The sequence below is a fragment of the Cebus imitator genome, unplaced genomic scaffold, assembly GCF_001604975.1.
Source record: "Cebus imitator isolate Cc_AM_T3 unplaced genomic scaffold, Cebus_imitator-1.0 Scaffold165, whole genome shotgun sequence".
NCBI classification, from domain to species: Eukaryota; Metazoa; Chordata; class Mammalia; order Primates; family Cebidae; genus Cebus; species Cebus imitator.
In genome coordinates, this window is record NW_016107480.1 from 2,981,083 (window position 1) to 3,004,416 (window position 23,334).

Below are 23,334 nucleotides of genomic sequence, written 5' to 3' on the forward strand. Positions count from 1 at the left end.
AAAAAAAAAAAAAAAAAAAAAGTAGCCGGTTTTCATGGTGCACATCTGTAATCCAAGCTACTCGGGAGGCGGAGGCAGGAGAATCGCTTGAACCCAGAAGGCAGAGGTTGTACTGAACAAGATCGTGCCACTGCACTCGAGCCTGGGCAACAGAGCAAGACTCTGTCTGAAAAAAAGAAAACAGAGATGGCTCTCATAGCCAGGCAAAACGGTACACACCTGTAGTCTCAGCTACTCAGGAGGATGTGGTGCAAGGGGAGTTTAAGCCTAGGAGGCCAGGGCTGCAGTGAGCTTGGACTGTGCCACTACACTCTAGCCTGGACAACAGAGCAATACTCCGTCAAAAAAAATTTTTTTTGAATTAAAAATTAATATTTAAAAAAAAGAGAGAGAAGAAGATGCTTCTCTCTGAGTCCTGCCAGGCTGGCTGCTATAGTTCATCCTCCCTAGAAATGTTTCCCTAGATTCCCCAGCAGCAAGGTGAGGGGAAAGATCCTTGTCCTCCTGGGAGGCCGGCTGCTGTTGCCTATAGTGTGATGGGGCTCCATGAGAAACTGAATGGATGAGACTGGTTACTTATGAATTTGGTGCCGGACCCATTTAACTCTAGGTAAACCTAAAAAATAGAATTCTTGAACCTGCCAGACTGAATCTTTCATATCCTGAAAATCACTGTCAATACCTATGTATGTCACCTGACAGACAGCTTGTCTCTGTGACATGTTTCCAGTCCTCTAAAACTGAAACGTCAATCCTTCAAGGTAATGAAGCATATATACTACCTAGTTTCTCAGGCTGGTGACTTAAAAGCTGTATCTAAAGTTTGTTCTTTGATTTTAAAATTCCACATCAAGCCATTCGTACAAGTTAATCGCCATCAGTCAACAGCAAGTCCGTTCAGTTCTTCCCGAAACTCTTAGAATTACTCTTAACTTGTTCTCTCAAACTCAATTCATCAGCAAGTCCCACTCTGAAACACACCAGGTTTCAACATAGCTCAGAAATATCTCCAGGTTTAAACCACTTACCGCCATCCCCATAGCTGCCCCTGTGGTCTAAGCCGGTAACACTTTTTCCCTGCTGCCTTCTATCTTCGTTCTGTTAGACTTTGCTCTCAACACAGCAGTGATCTTTTTAATACAGAAACTTTTCATGGATCATCATCTCACAGGGACTAATAGTTCTTAAGAATGGCCTACAAGGCTCTAACCACCTGGGCATCCCTCCCTCCTGTGTTCCTTCCCTTATCTTCTCCTACTTTGCTCATTCACTGTGTTCCAGCCACACAGGCCTTCTGAGTGTCCCTGAGAAAAAGTCATGTGTTCACCTACGTTACGCCCTGGCACTGCCACTTCCTCCACTGATACACTCTTTGCCCAGATGTCCAGATGGTCAGTTTCCATCATCTGCCTAGACTTTGCTCACATCACCCTCTCACCTGTTTAAACTCTTATACCCCATAGCAACACCACGGGCTGCTTCCCTGCTTTATCTCTTTTCTTTTTCTGAGATGGAGTCTCACTTCTTCACCCAGGCTGGAGTGCAGTGGCACAACCTTGGCTCACTGCAACCTCCGCCTCCCGGGTTCAAGCCATTCTCCTGCCTCAGCCTCCCAAGTAGCTAGGATTACAGGCATGTGCCACCACGTCTGGCTAATTTTTTATTTTTAGTAGACACGGGGTTTCACCATGTTGGCCAGGCTGATCTTAAACTCCTGACCTCAAGAGATCCATCCACCTCGGCCTCCCAAAGTGCTGGGATTATAGGCGTGAGCCACTGCACCCAGCCTATTTCTTTTTCAAAGTATTTCTCACTTGCTCTCTACTATGTAATTTTTTTTCTTTCTTCTTTTTTGAGACAGGGCCTGGCTCCATTTCAGGCTCAAGTGATCCTCCCACCTCGGCCTCCCAAGTAGCTGGGACTACAGGCACATGCCACCATGCCCTGAACACTTCTTGATTTTTTGTTTTTTAGACATAGGGTTTTGCCCAACCTGGTCTCTAACTCCTGAGCTCAAGCTATCTGCCCACCTCAGCCTCCAAAGTGCTGGGATTACAGCGGTGAGCCACGGCGCCCACCCAATTTAACCTTCTAACAGTGTGTCTCCATCCACCTCCTGCCTCCAGAGCATGAGCTTCATGAAGATGAGATTTTTGTATATTTTACTCCACACAGATGTTACCAGACTTAGACTACGCCTGGCACATTGTAGTAGCAAAAAGGAAACAGGAGGGGACTAAAAGTACAACCATGAGGAGCAGCTAACACGAACCACGGCACAGGCACATAAAAGAACGCCACCGTCATTAGAGAAGCCCGTAGAAAAATGGTTACGCGCCCGGACTTGAGCCAGGCTGCCTGGGTTCTAACGCTGGCTCTCCTATTGACTGACTACACAACGGTCGCGGAATTACTTCGCCTCTCTCTGCTCCACCGTCTTCACCTACAATAGAAGTTCCCACCTCATGAGGCTGTTGTGAGGGTTAAATGTTGTTAATAATGTGAAAGGCACTTTGAAAGTGCTGGTGTGCAGTAAATAACAGAGAATTACAGAGATCTACAAATGCTGACAAGGAAATGTGTCCACAATACATGGTTTCAAGAAAGTAGCAAGTCACAGAACAGGATGTAAACTGTGTCCAATTGTCATAAGGAAGGTACATGCATAGAAAAACTGAAAGAAGATACTCCAAATTGTAAATAACTATCTTTGTAGTTATTTACTACAAAGTAGTAGTTTGTACTACTACTTTGTTGGATAAGACACTAAGAAAATAAAGAAGAAACTCCCTTTGCCTTGACACCAAAACAGAGCAAGAGGAAAGGAAGAGTTTCCCAGCAGCTGCGGTAAGGCTGCATCCTGACAAGCTCCTTAGAAGGCATCATCTCAAGATTAAGACTAAGAGGACACAGATGTCATCAACAGTACCTCCCTATCTACCTGCCTAACCTGCTTTATATAACCTCAGTGAGTTCCCAACATTAGGAGAGCTTCTCTTGGATAGGAAGGTTGCCTGTTTGAATGGAGGTCAGTATTTTCTACAATATTCCTGGTAAGTGGTCATGTGACTTCTGCTTTATTTCATCCGATAGGGAGTTCACTACTTCAAAACTTCCTGTTTAATCACTGAATGCCATGTTATTATTATTAAACTTTAATTCATAACAGCTTTCACCTATTCATCCAAATTTGTCCTTTTAATCAAAAACCTGAGCTACATCCCAAATCATTTTTGGTCCACACAAGAAAGAAAGAAAGAAAGAAAGAAAGAAAGAAAGAAAGAAAGAAAAAAGCAAAAGGAGTAATAATTCTAACAAAAGTGTTTCCATGTCATGCTTACTTTTCTTATTATAGGGAATACAGCAAATCTAAGTGATTTTGTAAGGTGACTGCCTCAGATAATCAGAGGACATGTAGAATTCCAAATTTTTAGAAGATATGAAAAGCTTTCTAGCCCTGTCATTTCATCTTGTAAAAGAGGAAACTGAGGATCCGAAAGATTAAACGGCTTGCCCAAGGTCAAAGTAAAGACAGAGTCATTACTGGAAATCATCTGTCACTGCCCTTTGCTTCAGTATAATAATGCGCTAAGCTAGGGGTTACCAAGATCCATCAAGCTGTGGGGCCTCATAATAAATAATCTCGGTAAGCCATATATATTGATTCTTCTCTTCCTTTTGTAGACGTCACCTATTACTTCTCTACTGAATTTCTAACTTATCTACTCAATCTACCATCACCATTCTAACTGCTATGTAATGAATCTATAAAAAATTTTGCAGTAAAGGATGAAAATCAACAACTTCCTTTTAAATATGATTTTTGAAATTCATTAATGGATATTTATTTTGCGCCTATTACGCATACAATATAGGCTTAGATGCCGGTCAGATACCAAGAGGAATTTTTGCTTCAGAGAATACACATGAAGTTGGAGAGGCCACCCTCCACTGAGATACACAAATTATACAGAAATACACATGAACATATAAATAAAACTTGAGGGCATTATTTGTACATTAATAAATACAAACGAGCTCACAGACTGGTGGCCACTAGACATTTTATAAAGGCACTCACCAAGGAAAACAAAAGCGAAGAACAGAAAAGCCCTCATTTACCCCAAATACATGCAGTTACATGTAAATGCATATGATTACATATAATCATATACATGCAGTACTACAGGACTATATTGCACACATTACAAAATATACCTTAAAATTAGTATTTTTTAAAGTGAAATGTAGCAGAAGAAAATTAACGCTCTGAGTTCAAACAGGAGAGAACTCACTGCAGTTGTCTAAATACGGGACTAATGGTCCTCATAAAGCCCTGTGTAATATTATCAGTCACCTTGAAACTTATCTTCTCACGGCAGGGGACAAGAATGCACCATCCAAAATATGCTGGTAGAGCATAAGGACTATTTTGGGCTGAAAGCATTTAAGAAAAAGCTGACAGAAAAAAAGCTTCCTGTCCTTCCCCCATCTTACTAAAAACAGGACATAAGGTTCCATTTGTAAGGGTGTCTCCCTCTCCAGTATCAGGAAGAGAACTACTCTGAAGGCAACTCTAGCACCTGAAAAGACTCTAGTTTGCATTTCAAAAAACCTTACAAATGACACTTCTTTACTGTATCCTGAGTCCCTTTCTCACAACGTACCTTCAAGAAGCCCCCAAACCCTTTCTTCTTTGTCTAACAAGACTCCTCTATACTTCGTTCCCTTTGTTATAATGGTATATAAGCCCCCAATTCTAACTGTGTCCGCAAGTCACATTCATTTTTTAAATCTTGTATATCCATATGTAATTATACGTATGTTTTTATTCTTGTTAATCTGTCCTTTGTCATTTCTGATTCATAGGCCCCGACTACTGAGGCTAAGAGGGTAGTGGAAGAGATTTTTTTTCCTCCTTTACCTGCAAGATCAAAATGATGCCCCTTAATTAACTAAGACAAACCCTAAGGTTAAGGAAACTGTTACCTATGGGTCAAGGGTTCAGGGCCTGGCTGGCATGGCATTTTTCTAAATTCCTATGGTTACAAGAATAACCACCTTCGTGTTTAACTCCTTAGCAATAGGAGCTATCAGGTAAATTATTAGAACTGATTTACAACCCAGGCCACCTGATTAGACAGATTTCTTTTCTGATAAGCCACCAGAGACCAGAAACCAGCTCCAGCTAGCTTATAGTGGCCACACAAAGTCTTTGTGTGCATTGTTCACCTTTCCACATGGTGAAATTCCGCCTCATTTTAATGCTAAAACCCCACCTCAAAGTGAATATGAGGTATATGCAGCTCCTCTCATAAATATGTATAGCTTTTCCCCGACACCTGCTGAATGGGTATGACTCCACTGTGTAATACAGAACTGGGGAGCCATAAAACGCAGTCTGTCCTCTTCCTCTTCAAAGAGACAGCCCCTTCAGTCCATGCTGGAGACTTCCTCCTCCCAGCTTACAAACCAGTATTACCAATAAAAGTTCTCCTTTCTGCTATTTAGCCATCCTGTGGGTCTTTGGGATGACACTTCCCTATAACACAAAGTTTAAGGTTCAGTGGTATTTTTTGTGTTGTCAACAAAGAGTCAAACTCTAAAATATTTAAAGAGGTTTATTATGAGCTAAATACGAGTGACCATGGCTCCAGGCACAGTCTCAAGAGGTCCTGAGAACATCTGCCCAAAGTCAGTGGGTTACAGTTCAATTGCATATGTTTTAGGGACACATAAGACATCAGTCAGTACATGGGAGGTATATACTGGATTGGTGCAGAAAGGTAGGATAATTGCAGGGCAGGCTGGGGGAGGGTCGCATAGCTTATAGGTGGATTCCAAGATTTTCCGACTGGCAACTGGTCAAAAGAATTATTATCTGAGACCTGGAATCAACAGAAAGAACTGACTGGGTTAAGAAATGGGGTTATGGAGACCAAGGTTATTCTGCAGAAGAGGTCTCATAAGTGGCCACCCTTAGAGACAAATAAACGGCAAATGTCTCCTATCTAGAGCTTTAAAGTGACAGACTCTCAGATGCAAATTCCCCCCCCCCCAAAAAATGGCTTTGGAAGGCCATTTTAAGATATGGCCATAAAAACCACATATTTTAGGGTAAAATATTTTGATTTTTCTTATCTGTCGTGTGATATTATGCAAGACTCACATTGAAAAGTAAGGCATATCATACATACAATAAAACCCATCTAATGAGATTTTTATGGTTCTTAGGGTGTGACTCCCTAGATATCTTAGTTAAGTTGAGCAAGAGAGAGAAAAGGTTAAAGTTTAGTCTTCAGTGTAACTTTAAGAACCAAAGGAAGGTCAGATGAGTAAGACTTACGGAAGTCAGATCACTGCGTATATGCCTCACCTTGCACAGGATGAAGCATCTGAACTAATTATTTCCCTCCCTTCTTGCTAAGCAAGGTAAAGTAAAGCACTCTGTTCCTAAAGGGATTAACAAAAGTAACCTCAAGTATATGGCATGCATTACATATTCCTCTTATGAAGAATATCCTCATAAAACGAAAAAACAAATCTATAATTAGTTCACCTCCCCTAAGATCAATATCCTGATACTCTACTCACAGCAACACTGTAGAAGTTAGTATCTTTCAACAAGGGCAGAGAGAAAAGAAAAGGTGGGGCTGGGGAGGAAATTAAAGAATATATCAGTATATTAGAAGATCTCAATAAAGGGACACTAAGAAGAGAAGCCCTGATCAGCTGTTACATTTACTGAATTCTCCATCCAATCTGCACATCTCAGTGTACTTTACCCGAATTATCACATTCACCAAGAATGACTAAAATTAAATGGGGACATGCATCTATATTCTAGGGTAGGGAAGGAAGAAATTTACAATTCTGGTTCATACTAAAAATTTAATTAAAGGAATAAGGTTTATGAAACACTTATGTTTTCTAACTCAGTGTTAAGAAGTCCTGAAGGAAAAAGCATACTTGGCCTTATTTCTAGCTCCATCTACCTAAATGCTATGGGAGCTGTAGTACTATGAGATCTCAACCTGGTTTCAGGTGGAAGACACAGCCAAATGAATGAATGAATGCATGCATGCATTTGTTTGTTTGTTTATTTATTTATTTATTTGAGGCAGGGTCTCACTCTGTCAGATGGGCATGCAGGGCCATGATCTCGGCTCACTGCAACCTCTGCCCCCCAGGTGCAACCTCCAGAGTGGCTGGGACTAGAGCACGCACTTCCACTCTCACCCTTTTTTTTTTTTAAAGTAGAGATGGGGTTTCACCATGCTGCATATGTTGGTCTGAATCTCCTAAGCTCAAGCCAGCTGCCCACCTTGGCCTCCCAAAGTGCTGGGATTCCAGGTGTAAGCCACTGTGCCCAGTCTTGAATTTAGAATTGGCTATATAATCTGAATTAAAATGTTTTAAATTCATAAAAGGTTATCATCAAACAAAATTTTAGAAAGCTTTTTTACATCTTTATTAAAGTCACTTTTCAAAAAAGGTATTAATGTAAAAGCTACTCCCTTGGAGGGAGTAACAAAAATGCCCTTTGTTATTTAAAATAATAAAAATGTGGCCAGATGCAGTGGCTCACGCCTATAATCCCAGCACTTTTGCAGATCAAGGCGGGTAGATCACTTGAGGTCAGGAGTTCGACACTAGCCTGACCAACATGGTGAAACACCGTCTCTACGAAATAAATCCAAAAAAGAAATTAGCCAGGTGTGGTGGCTTATGCCTGTACTCCCAGGTACTTGGGAGGCTGAGGTGGGAAAATCACGTGAACTCGGTAGGCAGAGTTTACAGTGAGCCAAGATCACATCACTGCACTCCAGCCTGAGCGACAGAGTAAGGACCTGTCTCAAAAATAACAACAAAAGTGGCAAAGCAAAGGGGCACATGAGCCCTGGGAAAGATAAGAATCTGTAATGGTGTCTCCTTAGCAAATCTACATCATCACAAAATTCCCCACCCACTGAACAGAGGCAAAAGAAGAAATGAACTTCCTTCAAAGCTCTCCCAACCGAGCTGCAGCAAGTTGTAATTCTTCATAATCAGAAAGTCCCACTAACGGGGCAAGAAGCAGAGACTAACAGTGTCTTAGGACACTTAAAAAGGCTCATTTTTCTTTCTGTTCCAATAGGACTCCTGCAAACATGGTGAACATGCTGAAAACCGTCAAACTTTCTGTGACAAGTGTGGCAAGCACCAACCCTACATAACGGCACAGTACAAGAAGAGCAAGCGATGCAGGATTTTTCTCAGCCCCTTCGCCAGACTCATGGCGGGGAATCCCCCTCTACTCGGCCTGCAGCACTCAACCCCTTGTGGTGGGAACACGTGAGCGAGCGAGTGTGGACCTGGCCAGCCGCTCCAGGAGCCGACACAGGAGCAAGCTCTGTGTGGGGCCCACAGCCAGACCAGGCGTGTCGCTTCAAGGGGAACATGGCTGTGCCCAGGTGAGGGTGCCCACAACCCCGAAACCCCAGAAAGGGCGATACAGTGCTCCTTTAGTTCTGACATCCATAGAGAGCAGTGTGTTAGCAGCTCAGCTGGCCCTTGAGGTAGCATCCAGGGGAGGGTGCCTGCAACCCTCAAGCCCCAGAGGGAGTGTTACAGTGCTCCTTTAGTTCCACTGCTCACGGACTGCGGTGTGTTAGCACCTCAGCTAGCCCCTTGCCTCATCACGATGGGCAGCTGCCCTCCACTGGAAAGGGCAAAGGCACGGTGTGGCAGCCTTTCCGGGTACCGGCACTTGGTGGGTCCCAAGCGCTTGTCCAGCATTCAAGAAGAAGAGGTCACATGGAAAGCTGAAGGATAATGAAGGTGGAGAAGTTTACTGAGCAAAGAAAACAGCTTTCAGCAGAGAGGGGAGCTGGGAAGGGGACAGGAAGCGCAGATCGTCTTCCCCAAAGTCAAGCTGTCCCTACCCTGAAGTCAGGCCATCTGTCTCTCTTTCTCTACCAACTCAGGCTGGGGTCTTTATAGGCACAGGATGGGGGCAGGGCAGGCCATAGGTGGTTTTTGAAAAGGCAATGTTCGATTGGTAAAAAGGCATTATTCAGAAAGAAGCAACCAGAAGAGAGCGGGCAAACAGGAATAGAAGTTCTTGCTTTGGGCTACGGATTTCAGGCTGTTTTTGTTTTCATTTTTGATGGTGGGGTTTCACCAGGGACCCACCCCGTCTGCATAGAATTTCTCTGCCTCCTGCCTCTGATACAAGGATTCTGTGTATGTCCAGGGTAAGCAGTGTTATGACAGGAAGCAGAGTGGCTATGGTGGGCATACTAAACCCATTTTCTGGAATTCTGGGAAATTCCAGCTAAAAAGAAGATTGTGCTCCTTGAAGCCCAACTGCAAATCTAAGAGAATGCTGGCTGTTAAGGGATGCAAGCATTTTGAACTGGGAGGAGAAAAGATGAGAAAGAGCCAAATTAACTAGTTCTAAGCGTCATCTTTTGTTTTATTATGAAGACGATAAAATCTTGAGGTTATATTTGCGGGGGGAAAAAACCTCATTTGTAATATATTCTTCTTGAACTATTTCAGAACATATTATGGTCCCAAATTATTTGTGTTGTTTTTACAGCAAATGATTTAAAACCATCTGCATTATCTGTAGTCCATTAGTTCTTTCTATAAATATCTCTCCCCTATTAGACTATAAGTTCTATGAAGGCAAAGCCTAGATATGATTCACTTTACAGAAGTCGGAGTGCATTTTCAAGAAATCTTTTGCAATTTAATAAACAAAAAAGCCAATGCCTGAAAATAACATTAGAATCATTCATTAAATACAGTTGTGATTAATAGCCATGCTTTTGTCTCTTAAGGTTTAATAAGATCACTAGAGTAAAAGGGAATTTATTTTTTTAATCATCTGAAATATAAGTGACGCATTTCATCATTGGATTCAATCAAGGGGAATGCATTTGACTGGCATCAACATTGCTTTATGTTTGAAATGTACGATAAACAAATTATTATCATTTTCACAAGTAAAAGAAACCGCCTATAAGAATTACTATCATATTCCTAAAAATTATTTGCTTTGTGTTGAGAAAGCATCATTTACCCCTCAGCTCTCTTTTTGCCCCTTCCATTTTGCTTTGCAAAAAGGGGGAGAAAAAAAAAGCCTAACTACTGTTTTCATAATATCCTCAGAAAAGTAATACAGCTGTTGGGTATAACCAATCTGACCGAAGATCAGAAAGGCATTCATCACAACGCTATGCAATATAATGAAACTTTTTTTTTGAAGTCTATTATATGGTAATGTGGTATTTTATTTATTCTGTCCATTAGCAACTAGTATTTGAGAACATGTACAATATTAATTGAACATAATCTAAAAGAGATCAACTTTCATTTGTTCACATCTCAATACTGGGTATTAATAGGAGAGATGGAAAAATTAATCATGGTGAAAATTATGAATTCAAAAACTAATAAATCCTTGATGTTAGTATGTCCACATACAACTCGGTTTTTGGTGTAAAGTTCTTTGGCTGCAAGAAAGAACATTTGGTTTACTTCACTAATAGGAATAGCTCCTAATGCTGGAATGGCTGCTTCTTGGTATTTCTTCTGTTGCTGATTTTTAGTATAGTTATCTGTGACTATATGAATTAAGTTGAGTGGGGAGGTACTCATCGTGTTAATTCCAAACAAAAGAATATAACTGATTACTGTAGTATTAAGCAGGTAAACGGGTAATGCAGCTGCCTAATACTTACTTATTTAGAGACAGAGTCTCACTCCTGTCACCCAGGCAGGATCAAGCAGTGGTGAGACCTCTGCTCATTGCAGGCGCAACCTCATGAGCTCAAGCGGCTTTCCTGCCTTGGCCTCCTGAGTAGCCGGGACTACAGAATCGAGCCACATTTTGGGTTTTTGGTTTGTTTCTTTGTTTTTGTAGAGATGGAAGTCTCGCTACGTTGCCCAGGCTGGTCTCAAACTCCTGAGCTCAAGCAAACCGCCCGCCTTGCCTCCTAAAGTGCTAGGATTACAGGCGTGAGCCACTGTGCTCGGCCAGCAGCTGCCCAGTATTTTTCAGGCTAATAGGTTAAACCTACAGAGTTTAACCAAGATTCAGAAATCAAGGCCCACTCGAAGTAAAGTATACAGCCAAATTGGAAGCTTGAAAACAAAACGCCATAAATTGTTCTTTCTGGCAGTGGCCATGGTGAATTTTCTAACATTTTTTCTGGAGCAACCTCGGCACTGAGTTCTCTGCGCAGGTGCAGTCTAGGGAGCCACAGTGCAGAGGAAGGAAACATGGAGGGAAAGGCCTGGTACACACGACTGCAGCCTCCACCTGAGCGCAGCCACACGGTGACCTTTTTTTTTTTTTTTTTTTTTTTTTTTTTTATTTAGAGGGAAACATTTTTATTTTTTACGGCAATAACCACCAGAGCTGGAAACAAACACACCCTGGAATCACTGCCCACTTCCAGTCACAGAGAGCACAGCATTTTGTGAAACCAATACTGCCTACTCTTCTATGTGAAAATGTCCCTAATATCAACATAAATGGTCAATACAGAATCCATTGCTGAGGGTAGGCAGGCCTGTCAAGTTTCTACTGTTTGTAATGTCAGCCACCCCCAAAAAAATCAATAATCAATGATCAATCAGTTCCAATCAACCCAGTGATAATCAATTCCAATTATCAACTGAAATAACCAAGAGACTTACACTCATCATTTAGCAATATGATTTGAACAAACCAAAGAATACCAAAATAATACAACTAAAACCAGATTTTCCTCATTTTTGCCATTGTCCATTATGTAGAAGAAATTAAAGCTCAGCAGAATCATATAGAAAGAGACACAGGGCTGAGCCATGTTTGCCTTGGAAATGCACATATTCAGAGTACCTCTTTCTAGTTTGTGTGTGATTGTCCCTGAGGGATAGCTACAACAATAAAAAGGCTAAAAAATAAAATAAAACTTATAAAAAAACACACACATGAAAAATGATATACAGAAATGCAGCAAGTAGGAAATTTTTATCTAACAAACTGTTATTGAGCAATCACTATGTAGCAGGTATAAAATACTTGAAGTCAAAAACTATATATGCTAAGGAGGAAGAAAACAGATTTGGTTTGTTTATATAATCCCATTAATTAGCCGTTTGGCTTTATTGGTACAAACAAAGTATGTCATTCTTGGGCTTTTTTTTTTTTTTTTTTTTAATTATTAGAGGTAGGTGACATCTATGTTTAATTTAAAAGCTCTATTTCTCTTTGGAGATTTTTCTTTGAATCCTACTGAAATAATTTCCTTTAAGTAACTGTATATTTTACTAATGCGAAGATGTGAATATTCATGTACATATATACAAACAGGTATGTAAACATGTGAGAGAGAAATCCAAAACCCTATGAGGCTAATGCTATCTCATTTTAATCTCAGAACTCATAATCAGGGTATTACATATTATTTGTATTTTTACACATGAAGAATATTAAACTGTTACAGTTATATAAATAATTCTTTAAAATTCTTAAAACGAGTGGGATCTGAAAGAAAGAAGAGCATTATACCCATAATTACTATGGTAAGTTGCTGTGGAAGAGCAAGTTATAACTGAAACCACATTAGCTCTTGCAACCATAGCCTTATTTAAAATACAAAAAAAAAAAAACAGTATGTGTGAATTTACCATCTTCTAAATCCTTCTAAAAGGTAAAGTCAAATTATATAGTTTTATCCTAGTGAGGTGACCGAGTGAACACAAGCCATACTCCCATGTCGTAACAAAATTCCACAGACAAGACAAAAATATGCATATACATGACAATAAATACATGGTATTGATGGAAAACTATGAAAAGGCCCATGAGGCCACTCTGAGCACACTGCCTATGAGGCAGCCCTGCTCTGCAAAGCATAGTACAAAAAAAGAAAACGAAAAAAAAGAGACCATAAACAAATCATGAGGTAATTTGTCTAAAATTTAAGAAAATGTGACATTTCCAAAGAAAAGTCATAAATCAAAGATAAAAGTGAGGGAGTGTATTCTCTTCCTGGGTCCACAAGGGGGCGTAGTTTCAAGGGCAAGAACTTCCCAGCGCCATGCCTCCCCCACCTCTCCAACCGAGGATGAGAGGTCTTTGTTTAAATTTTCGTGCATGGGAAACAATCAAAGATCAATCACTCCAGCGGAAGTTTAAGGTAATTCCTTTCATAGGCCTGGAAACTTAAAGAGGGAGGGAATTCCTCCCAGGTTAAAAGTCCCCTTCTTCCACACCTGTTTGGACTCCATGTCTGGATCCCCTTCCACAATCTTGTGGAAGCTTCTCTCTCTCTCACCTTTTTTTCTTCTCCTTTTTCTCATTCTCTGCCTAAATAAATCATTTTCTACAAACCTCTTTGGGGTCTGATACTTACTTTATGAGTACAGCACCCTTGGCGGGGTCCTCCCTCCCATTCTTGGGACAGTGAGAGACCCGGAGCCTTGGAAGAGCATTCTCTCGGTGAAGTTGAGCCTCTCTCGCTCCCCCGGAATTCTGTTCCAAAAGGAACTGAGAAAGCTGGCCTTCGTAATTAAAGACAGACAAATGATCATTTGAGTTCCCTGCCCTCACAGCAGTTGGCTTCCAGAGTAACCTGCAAGTAAGTTGAGGCCACAGCATGGCTCTCAATATAAAAGTAGTTCTACGTAAAATAACAGAATTTGGGAGGGCACGGTGGCTCATGCCTATCATCCCAACACTTTGGGAGGCCGAGGCAGGCAGATCACGAGGTCAGGAGTTTGAGACCAGCCTGGTCAAAATAATGAAACCCAGTCTCTACTAAAAATACAAAAATTAGCCAGGCGTGGTGGCACGCGCCCCTAGTCCCAGCTACTTGGGAGGATGAGGCAGAATTGTTGGCACCCAGGAGACGGAGGTTGCAGCGAGCCGATACCACCACTGCTCTCCAGCCTGGGTGAGAGAGTGAGACTCCGTCTCAAACAAACAAACAAATAAAAGAGAAGTTGGTGAGGATGCAAAGAATAAGGAGCACTTATTAATTGTTGGTGAGAATGTAAACTAGTATAGACACTATAAAAAACAGCATGGAGATTGCTCAAAAAACCAAAAATAAGATTACCATTTGATCCAGCAATCCTACTACTGGGTATCTACCCAAAGGAAAAGAAATCAATATATTAAAGGGATACCTGCATTTATGTATTTGTTGTAACACTAATTACAATAGCAAAGATATGTGTGGTATATATACCTAATGAAATACTATTTGACCATAAAAAGAATGAAATAATGTCACTTGCAGCAATATGGATGAAACCGGAGGTCAAGTCATTATCTTAAGTGAAATAAGTCAGGCATGAAAAGATAAATCACATGTTCTCACTTATAATGTGGGAGCTAAAAAAGTTGGTCACACACAAGTAGAGAATACAGGCCAGGTACAGTGACTCATGCCTGTAATCCTAGCAATTCGGGAGGCAGAGGCGGGCAGATAACTCAAGGTCAGGAATTTGAGACCAGCCTGGCCAACATGGCAAAACCCTCTCTCTACTAAAAATACAAAAATTGGCCAGGTGCAGTGGCAGGCGCCTGTTATCCCAGCTACTTGGAAGGCTGAGGCAGGAGAATCTCTTGAACCCAGGAGGCAGAGGTTACAGTGAGCCGAGATTGCGTCATTGCACTCCAGCCTGGGCTACAGTGTGAGACTTTGTCTCCAAAAAAAAAAAAAAAGTGGAGAGTAAAAAAGATAACAGACTGGGAAGGGGGAATGGGGAGGAGAAACAATGAAGAGAACTGGCTTAAAGGGTATGAACATAGAGTCAGAAAAAATGAATTCAATATTTGATAGCAGGGTAGGATAACTACAGTAAATAAACATGTGCTGCACATGGGTGATGAGCACCCTAAGCACTCTGACTTGTTTACTATGCATTACATACATGTAACTAAATTTCACATGTGCCCCACAAATTTGTACAAATTTTTTTAAAGGAAAAGGTAGACAAACAAAAAATGCCTACATATGGGCCTGTAAGCATTAGACTTGCAACCAGGAAAGCAGAGCCATGCCACCCAATAACTTAAAGCCACCGCAGGGCCCAAAACCACACTGAGAAGTCCAGTTACTTCCCCACTCCATAAGGAAGCCAATCCTCAGACAACCATGATCTGGTCGTCTTTGAATATGCAATCACCAAAATCCAGACTATGGAAAGGCCACAAGTCAAAAGGCCCAGGTTCTCCAACAGGTAAATTACAAGAAATAGAAAGAAAGGGAGGAAAGCCTGTAGATTAAGAAAGATTTGGCCGGGCGCGGTGGCTCACGCCTATAATCCCAGCACTTTGGGAGGCCCAGGCGGGTGGATCACGAGGTCAAGAGATCGAGACCATCCTGGTCAACATGGTGAAACCCCGTCTCTACTAAAAATACAAAAAATTAGCTGGGCATGGTGGCGCGTGCCTGTAATCCCAGCTACTCAGGAGGCTGAGGCAGGAGAATTGCTTGAACCCAGGAGGCGGAGGTTGCGGTGAGCCGAGATCGCGCCACTGCACTCTAGCCTGGGTAACAAGAGTGAAACTCCATCTCAAAAAAAAGGAAGAAAGATTTACAATATGTACCAGACTTTTTAAATGAGCAAGATTTCACTTTATTATCTAAGGACAAGCAGGGGGGAAAGCCATAAGGAGACATAAAGAAGGGAGTATTATGAAGTCAGGAGAGTGGTTACTTCTTGAGGTAGAGAGAGATCTGTGGTTTTCACGGGGAACATAAAAGGGTTTCCAGAGTGGCTGGCAATGTTTCACTTCTTGAGCTAGGTGGTAAGAGCCACAGGGTGTCTGACTTAATTTGCTAAACTATGCATTTTTGAGTGGTTTTAAATTTTTTTATTGTCTTTTACAATAGAGGCTAAACATAAAATATTTTAATTAAAAATACTCTAAAATTAAATAACCTGAGTTTTCCCAGTCCTCAAAAAGGAGAAGAGAAATAAAACCGTGGTCGCTGTGTCTAAAGGTCTTTTCCACCTTCCTGTGTATCTCAGAACCCACAAGAAAGCGGTTTTAACCCAGGGCAGATAAATATGATGTCACCATTAGCTGGAAGAATTCCTACGTATGTTTGTATTAGTAGAAACAAAACTGTATTTGGTCCTTTGACCATCCTTATCAGAAGTAACTAGGATGACACTAAAAAGACCAAGTGATTCAGAATTATTATTAAAAGCCTTTCTAAGAGAGCACAGCTCAAAGACCCTGTTTGTTTTCTCTACTTTGTGGTAATTAGTCAAAACCACTGAGAAGACTGAGGCAAATTAAATGCACAAAGGGTACACAGAACACATCTGCCTGTCCTCCTCTTCTACTGAGTCTGGGTAACTTCACTATTCTCTTTCTCAGAACACAACTGTAAACTTTAAAAGGCAGGATGGTTCAAGATGGAAAACCCTACACACCGTCCAGAGGCCTCAACTTGAATCCTGACTCTGCCACGAACTGACAGACAAATCTCCTTCTCTGAGTCTTCATTCTCTCACATATTAAATAAAAACGGTTTAAAAGGATGCACCCTAAGGTTTCTTCCAGGACTAAAAATCTGTTATTGTGATGGGAAATGTTTGCCCCTAGAGGTAGGATTACGAAGAAATACCACAGAAGTAGACGATGTCATGAGACATTTTTTCTTCTCCAAATAGCAAAACGTTTTTTAATTATAAAAAGTTAAAAAAAATTTTAAACACAATCCCAAAAGCTGCAATCTGTATTCAATTTTTCCACCTTGCTAATGGAAGACGCTAATCTCTAGCAGATTTGAAAATCAGCAAATAAAAACCTAAGAACAAAGTTCATTTTATCGTCTTAAGTTCAGACTTTTTCTATCAGCTTTCATATATCCATTTGTAAAAATGTGATAAGTGGGAAGCTCGTGGTTTTTAAAAGTTAAAAGGATAATAAACTATTTGAGAACAGGCAATATGTGCAGCTTCTTTTCCTTCACCCCCAGTTTGTAGTGTGCAAATTTGAACCCCATTTATCAAAACCCTAAACAATACTCAAGTCACTACACTAAGCCTCTAATAAAAGAAATAAAGCAAGAAATGGATGTCTCTGCAAAACAAAAAATAAGAGATTAAGGGGTGGTCTTAGGGAAGGGTCAGTGTCTTCTACAGAATAACAAAATCATCGCCATGACAATGGGATTTCTCCTTTTATACTGTTTAGGCTTTCCCAGAATAATTTTCACATGCATCATATGCCTGATGAAGAACCCATGAGTGGGGAACTATTACTCCACAAATGAGGAGAATGTGGTTCAGGGAAATAAACTAAGAATGGAATACAAGGCTAAGAAATGAATGAACGTGGGTCTCTACTACTTATAGCTAAAAAGCACACTTGCAGTCCTCAAAGAAAACAGAAAGATGTACATAGGAGATCTCTACCTGCTGAAGGGTGAGACTTCACTTTAAAACCTGAACAAAAAGAGCATCTCAACTTGGTCACCTGTGGTAGAGTGGTAGGCCACCAGGATTTGCCAAGCCTGGGACATTTCACTGTGCAAGGGATTATGCTCAACAACTCTCAGGAGCTGGAGGCTGCAGAACAGCTGCATGAGCACGCTGACCTAAACGCTGAACTGAATGAAACCGCACTTTCTCCTTCTCCACTGTGCCTGAAGAAAAATTAGAGAACCAGAAGAGGGAGAAGGCAAAAACACCACGTTTCTAGACTTCAAATTCCCCATATACAAAAATGGTGGTGAGGGCTCCTGATTTATCCCACATGTGGCCCGGGGAAACTCAACTCTCCCTGTTTAAATAAAACATATTTAGACATATATTTCTAACTTAATAACGACCAAGGAGCAACAGTTAGGTGAAGAATGCATTTCTAAGGTATTTTTTAAAATAAAATAATTTATATTGCTCTAACAAGGCCTCCCCCATTAAGGGTCTCAGCAAATTACCTGGCTTCTGAGTTCACTGAGAAAACAGAAACAAGAAGGAATTGCTGTTTCTTTACACCATCATATCTATCAGACTACCTGTTCTGTATCAACATATTGGTTGTCCCACCTGTTACAATAAATCAGCTGTCCTCACTCGCAAGCAAGCCTGATGCCTCTGCTTGCCTGCTAGATCCTAGCCCTTCTGGCACCCTTTGTTCCTGTAAATTGTCCTTTCTCTTCTGCAAAGCCTTTTTTCCTCTGTAATGGATCAGACTCAATAGCATACACATATGCACATATTTTCTATTAAAAATACAAAATAACTCTCTCTTGATTCTACATCTTCCCAACCCCTGCCCAGCTCTAGCTCCATTTCTGCTTCCCTTTATAGCAAACCTCCCCTAAAATGCAATCTGTACTCCATCTCCTTTCCTTGCCTCTCATTCTGTTTAAAAACCACTCAAATCAGTCTCGTGTCTCCACTTCATCACTGAAACTTCTCATCAACAACAACCACCAGTTCCCTACTGACAAATCCAATAGGTCAATCTTCAGTCTTCAACTAACTCAATTTCTCAGCAGCACTTACACAGCTGATCATCCTCCTTCTGGAAAGATTCTTCACTAAAACACTCCCCTGACTTCTTCCACCTCTCCTGATCAGGGCTTCTCAGCCTCCTGAGCACACTCTTAATCCTTGGTTCTCTCTTCTCTGCCTGCCATATTCCCCAGGAGATCTCCTGCAGTCCCATGGTTTTATATACCATTTATAGTACAATGATTTCCAAATCTACATGCCAAACTCCAGCCTCACACATACAACATATCAACTCAGGTATCTAGCAAATGCCTCAAATCAAGTATCAGCTAAACAAATTCTTCTTGATTTCTGATTCTCACACCCATCCCCACCCCACCCCCACACACAAAACTCCTCATCTCCGATAAATGGTACCAACATATTTCCAATACTCAACCCAGACCCAACCAAACCAAAATGAAACAAGCAGTTACCCCGACTGCTCTTTTCTTTTTCATTTGCACAGTCTACCTCCAAAGGCTACCTTCAAAACAGAATTAAATCCAAGCCCTTCTTCTCCTCTCCATTGGCACCGCACTCATCCAAGCCACGTCATCTCCTGCTGTACTTTCCGTCCATCAGCATGAAAATTTTTAAACATCTCACTTCCCAGATCTTCACAAACTTTTGCTCTGTCACAGCATTCAAGTCTCTGTTCAAATATCACCTCTTTCAAAAGGCTTTCCCTGACCATATTATATAAAATGGGCCCCATTTGACCTCATCACCCCCTTTTACTCTGTGCCTGCATTGCTTATCATCAAGCCTATCAAACCTGAAATCCTGTTTTGATTTTTTAAACATTTAGCTATTTCCCATCTCCCTACTCCCCATAAGGCTAAGAAACTCTCTTATTGATCACAGTATGCACAAAACCAGAACAGCACTCAGCTTACTGCAAGTGCCAAGGAACCCTTTAGCAAATGCCTGAAATTCTATCCAATCCTTTTCCCTTCAAATGTCATTTCACATGAGTATGCACTAGCTGTCTCTCACCTTCTCAATCGTCTTCTTACCTAAGTTTAGAAAAACTAAAATTATGAGTGAAATAGTAAAATACATCTCTATCAGAAAATAAACCCACAACAAAATGGTAAATTCTATAACAGATCCAATTTTTTTCAATATAAAGTTTCCGTTAATGCTTTTGTTTACTACTAAAGCAATACATGCAACCTAGAGGGGAAAAGTCAGGAAATACTGACTAGGGAAAAAAAAATACTGAGAATATTTTAAATACACTTACAGAATATCCTACATAGCTACTACTAAAACGACAAAAGATAACAAGCATTGACGAAGGTGTAGTGGAAAGAGAACCCTTGTACACTGTTGTAAGGAATACAGGTTGGTCCAGCCATTATGGAAAAGAGTATGGGGGTTCCCACTGAAATTAAAAATCAAGCTACTGTATGGCCCAGCAATCTAGCTTCTGGGCATATACCCAAAAAAGATGAAGTCACCACTTCATAAAGATCTCTGCACTTCCATGTTCAATGCAGCGTTTTTCACAATAGCCAACAGATGGAAACAGCTTAAGTGTCTATGGACAGACAAATGGATATAGTAAATATGGTGAATATATACAACAGAATATTATTCAGTCTTTAAAAAGGAGAAGATCCTGCCATGGATGGCCCTGAAGAACATTAGGCTAAGTAAAGTAAGCCAGATACAGAAAGAAAAATACTGCATCATCTTACTTAAGTCTGGAATCTTTAAAAAAAAAAAGGGGGGGGGGCTAAATATAATACACAGAGATAAAGGATAAAACGGTGATTTTGGCAGAAAGGGGAGAAAACAGGGAGAGGTAGGTCAAAGGATACAAAGTAGCAAACACAACAGGACGAACAAGCTGAAAAAGCAATGTAGATCAGAAGGACTACAGTTAATAATAGTGCATTATAGTCAGAATGCTTGCTGAATGAGTAGACTGTAACTGATCTTGCCACAGGCAGAGAAAAAATGGGTAACTAAGATGATGATGTTAACATGTTAATTTGTTCCACTACAATAATATTTTTACTATACATGTGTCTCACCACAAAAGAAAAAAAGACTGCTAGGTCACAAAATAAAAACAGTTTAACAAATTCATAACAAGACGCAAAGTGATCTCCTCACACTCAAAAGTAACTCTAATTCTTCAGATGTAGAGTGTACACTCTATAAACTCATATGTACACCAAGTGTTTTATTTTAATGTACCAGTTTAAAATATTAGTTAAGTTAAAATTCTGGACTGGAAAACATTAGTTGACATTGGGTAATAAAGAAGCAGAAAAAGTCTGCCAACTTTCATTTCAGTGAATAAAGAAAAAATGTCACCCGTATCAGGTGAGTGGCTCAAGCTAGTGAACAAGAACAGACAATAATACAGCCTGGACAACACTGGAAGACCCAATCTCTACAAATAATAACAAATTTAGCCAGGCGTGGTGATGCACATCTGCAGTCGCAGACACTTGGAGGGGCTGAAGTTGGAGGATCACTTGGGCATGGAAAATCAAGGCTGCAGTGAACTATGATTGTACCACTGCATTCCAGTTTGGGTGACAGAGTGAGACTGTCTCTCAAAAAAAAAAAAAAAAAAAAAAGGACAATAATATCATTAATATTAACAAAAGCATTGAATTTGGGACATCATTGATTATGACAAATATTTAATATGCAAAATTTTTAAATAAAAATTATTTTAATATTAAAAATTTAAAAAACTAGCATAGCTAATAGGCTTATGCTATTCTCTTCTAGATCAACTGAACATTATGAGAAATTTTTGTATCACAATACTGTTTATGTTTACTTCTTCCCCATAAGCTGGTGGTGATTTGCCCTTCAGGTTAAGATGATGAAAAGAACATCTTTTATCCTGGTCGACATATCCTGCTTTTTCTTTATTTCTTAAGTGGAAATTTATCTTGACAAAAGCATTTTTAATTTTTAAAAAGTATCATATGAAATCATTTTGCTTGCATTTATATTTTCTTTTTTTTTAAAGATAAAATAGTTTGTTTGAAGGTCCAAATATGATCAAAGTCAGCATCACTGATATATTTTTAAGTAGCTTACTAAGAGTGTGGATAAAGTATATGTCTCACATTTGATTTTTACACAAACCAAAACAAGCGGGTGCCTCTATTTTTCATACGCATTCATCTTGTAATAATTTGTGATAAGGTATTTAAAAAGCTCCATAAATAAAGAATATGCCTGAGTTTTCTATTTCAATTTCAATTATATTTCTTGAGCTTAGATTTTGTTTTTTTAACGGGAAAAAAGAAAAGTTTTAAGAAGTCAAAATCAATTATAAAAGTCTTAATTTTCATTGTACAGTGTATGAATCCTAGATCATCAAGTATTTCTCTGTAAATGTGCTTACGATACCCTTTAACTGGGTTACCTGAAATATCTATTGGTTTGCCTTGCAATTATTCTCCGTGAATACACTGGGCAATGAATTATCCAAGTAATATAAAAAAAGAGTATCGGTCTCCTCATACGATGTCTATGTCTTTGGAGAGTGGAGAGTAAGTATTAGGAACCAAAAATGATTCACGTCATGTATTCTTCTTAGGATGTGGCATCATTTTTAAAGAATTAAGATACAAGTATTACTTAAAGAGAAACAAAACATATAAAAATGGCAGTGGACAGCAAAAAAAATGCAAACTCACTTCTGAATCATTAGAAGGAAAAAAAACCCTTGTTAGTGTAAGCTCTTTTTTAAATTAATTAATTCAATCAAAACTTAAGAAACAGCTTTAAAGGATGCAAGTGAAGACATAATATAGCAGAATGTCAATTCCAGGTATATGCTTTGCGTTAACGTCAGAAGGGAAAGTCTTTTACCTGTGTTTCTCGAAATAATTAAAGTCATCCTGGCTTTTGTTCTAATAAACACTTCTCATTACAGGCATCAAGTTAAGTAATGATTGCTTTGTACACAAGTCAGAATTACATGATCACAAGTCCTTTGAATCTTAGAATCTTATAATGATTAAAAGAGAATGTTTCATATTGTAAATATACAGCATTTTTAAAGTTGTGTAACTTTTTCTTGAAAAACAATCATTTTGAACATTAATAGTTATACATATAGATAACGGTGCTTAACTCTGATTAGGTATTTTTTTAAACTTTATTTTCTTTTCATTTCACTTCTTTTTTTTTCTAACACACCAAGGACACTGATTAGGTATTGAAGCCAACATTTGTCCTAAAACTTTTCTTAAAATCGTCCTGAAACACCAGCATGGCTCAGTCATGTGCTCTTATAAATAAAATGGGGTGTGCTGCTCCATGACTAATTCCGGACTGATTTCCACCTGTTCCTTAGGTGATAACTAAGACGTCATTTCCTCTAAAAAAGACTTTCCTGACCATTGCAACTTTGGATTCAGGCTTTCTCATACCTTCTCCTGCGGCACCCTATATACTACCCTGAGCACAGATTATGGTATTCTGTTATCACTCTGTCTTGGTTTACATGCATCTGCTACTAGCCTTCATGCAAGATGAAGAGCTCATCACTACTATTTACCAACTCAGTTCTCCCTATACACCCCATTTGCTTCCTCGCAGAGATCCAATTTTGTTTGTTGTTTATCCCGTGAGGGACTGTGCTCACCAAAGATCCTCCCCACCCCAAAATCCAAAGGTGGTGTTTAAAAAAAAAAAAAAAAAAGAAAAACAAAGTCTAAGTCAGTCCTGACATCTTCATTATCCTTGCTAGTGAATGGCTTTTAAGTCTGAGTTTGAGACACAATTTGAATCAATGCTGTGCACTACAGCTTTTGTAAATGGTTTTCTGCCTACCAAAAAGAG

The 23,334-nt window shown here is 39.9% G+C and overlaps 1 protein-coding gene and 1 pseudogene across 6 annotated transcripts in view; both read right to left on the bottom strand.

Annotated features, from left to right (window-relative positions):
* The window catches only part of CDKAL1 (CDK5 regulatory subunit associated protein 1 like 1), a 717,953-nt gene that overhangs the window by 520,293 nt on the left and 174,326 nt on the right, over positions 1-23,334 (bottom strand). The gene's annotated exons all lie outside the window — the stretch shown is intronic.
* LOC119473526 lies at positions 9,494-11,315 on the bottom strand (annotated as a pseudogene).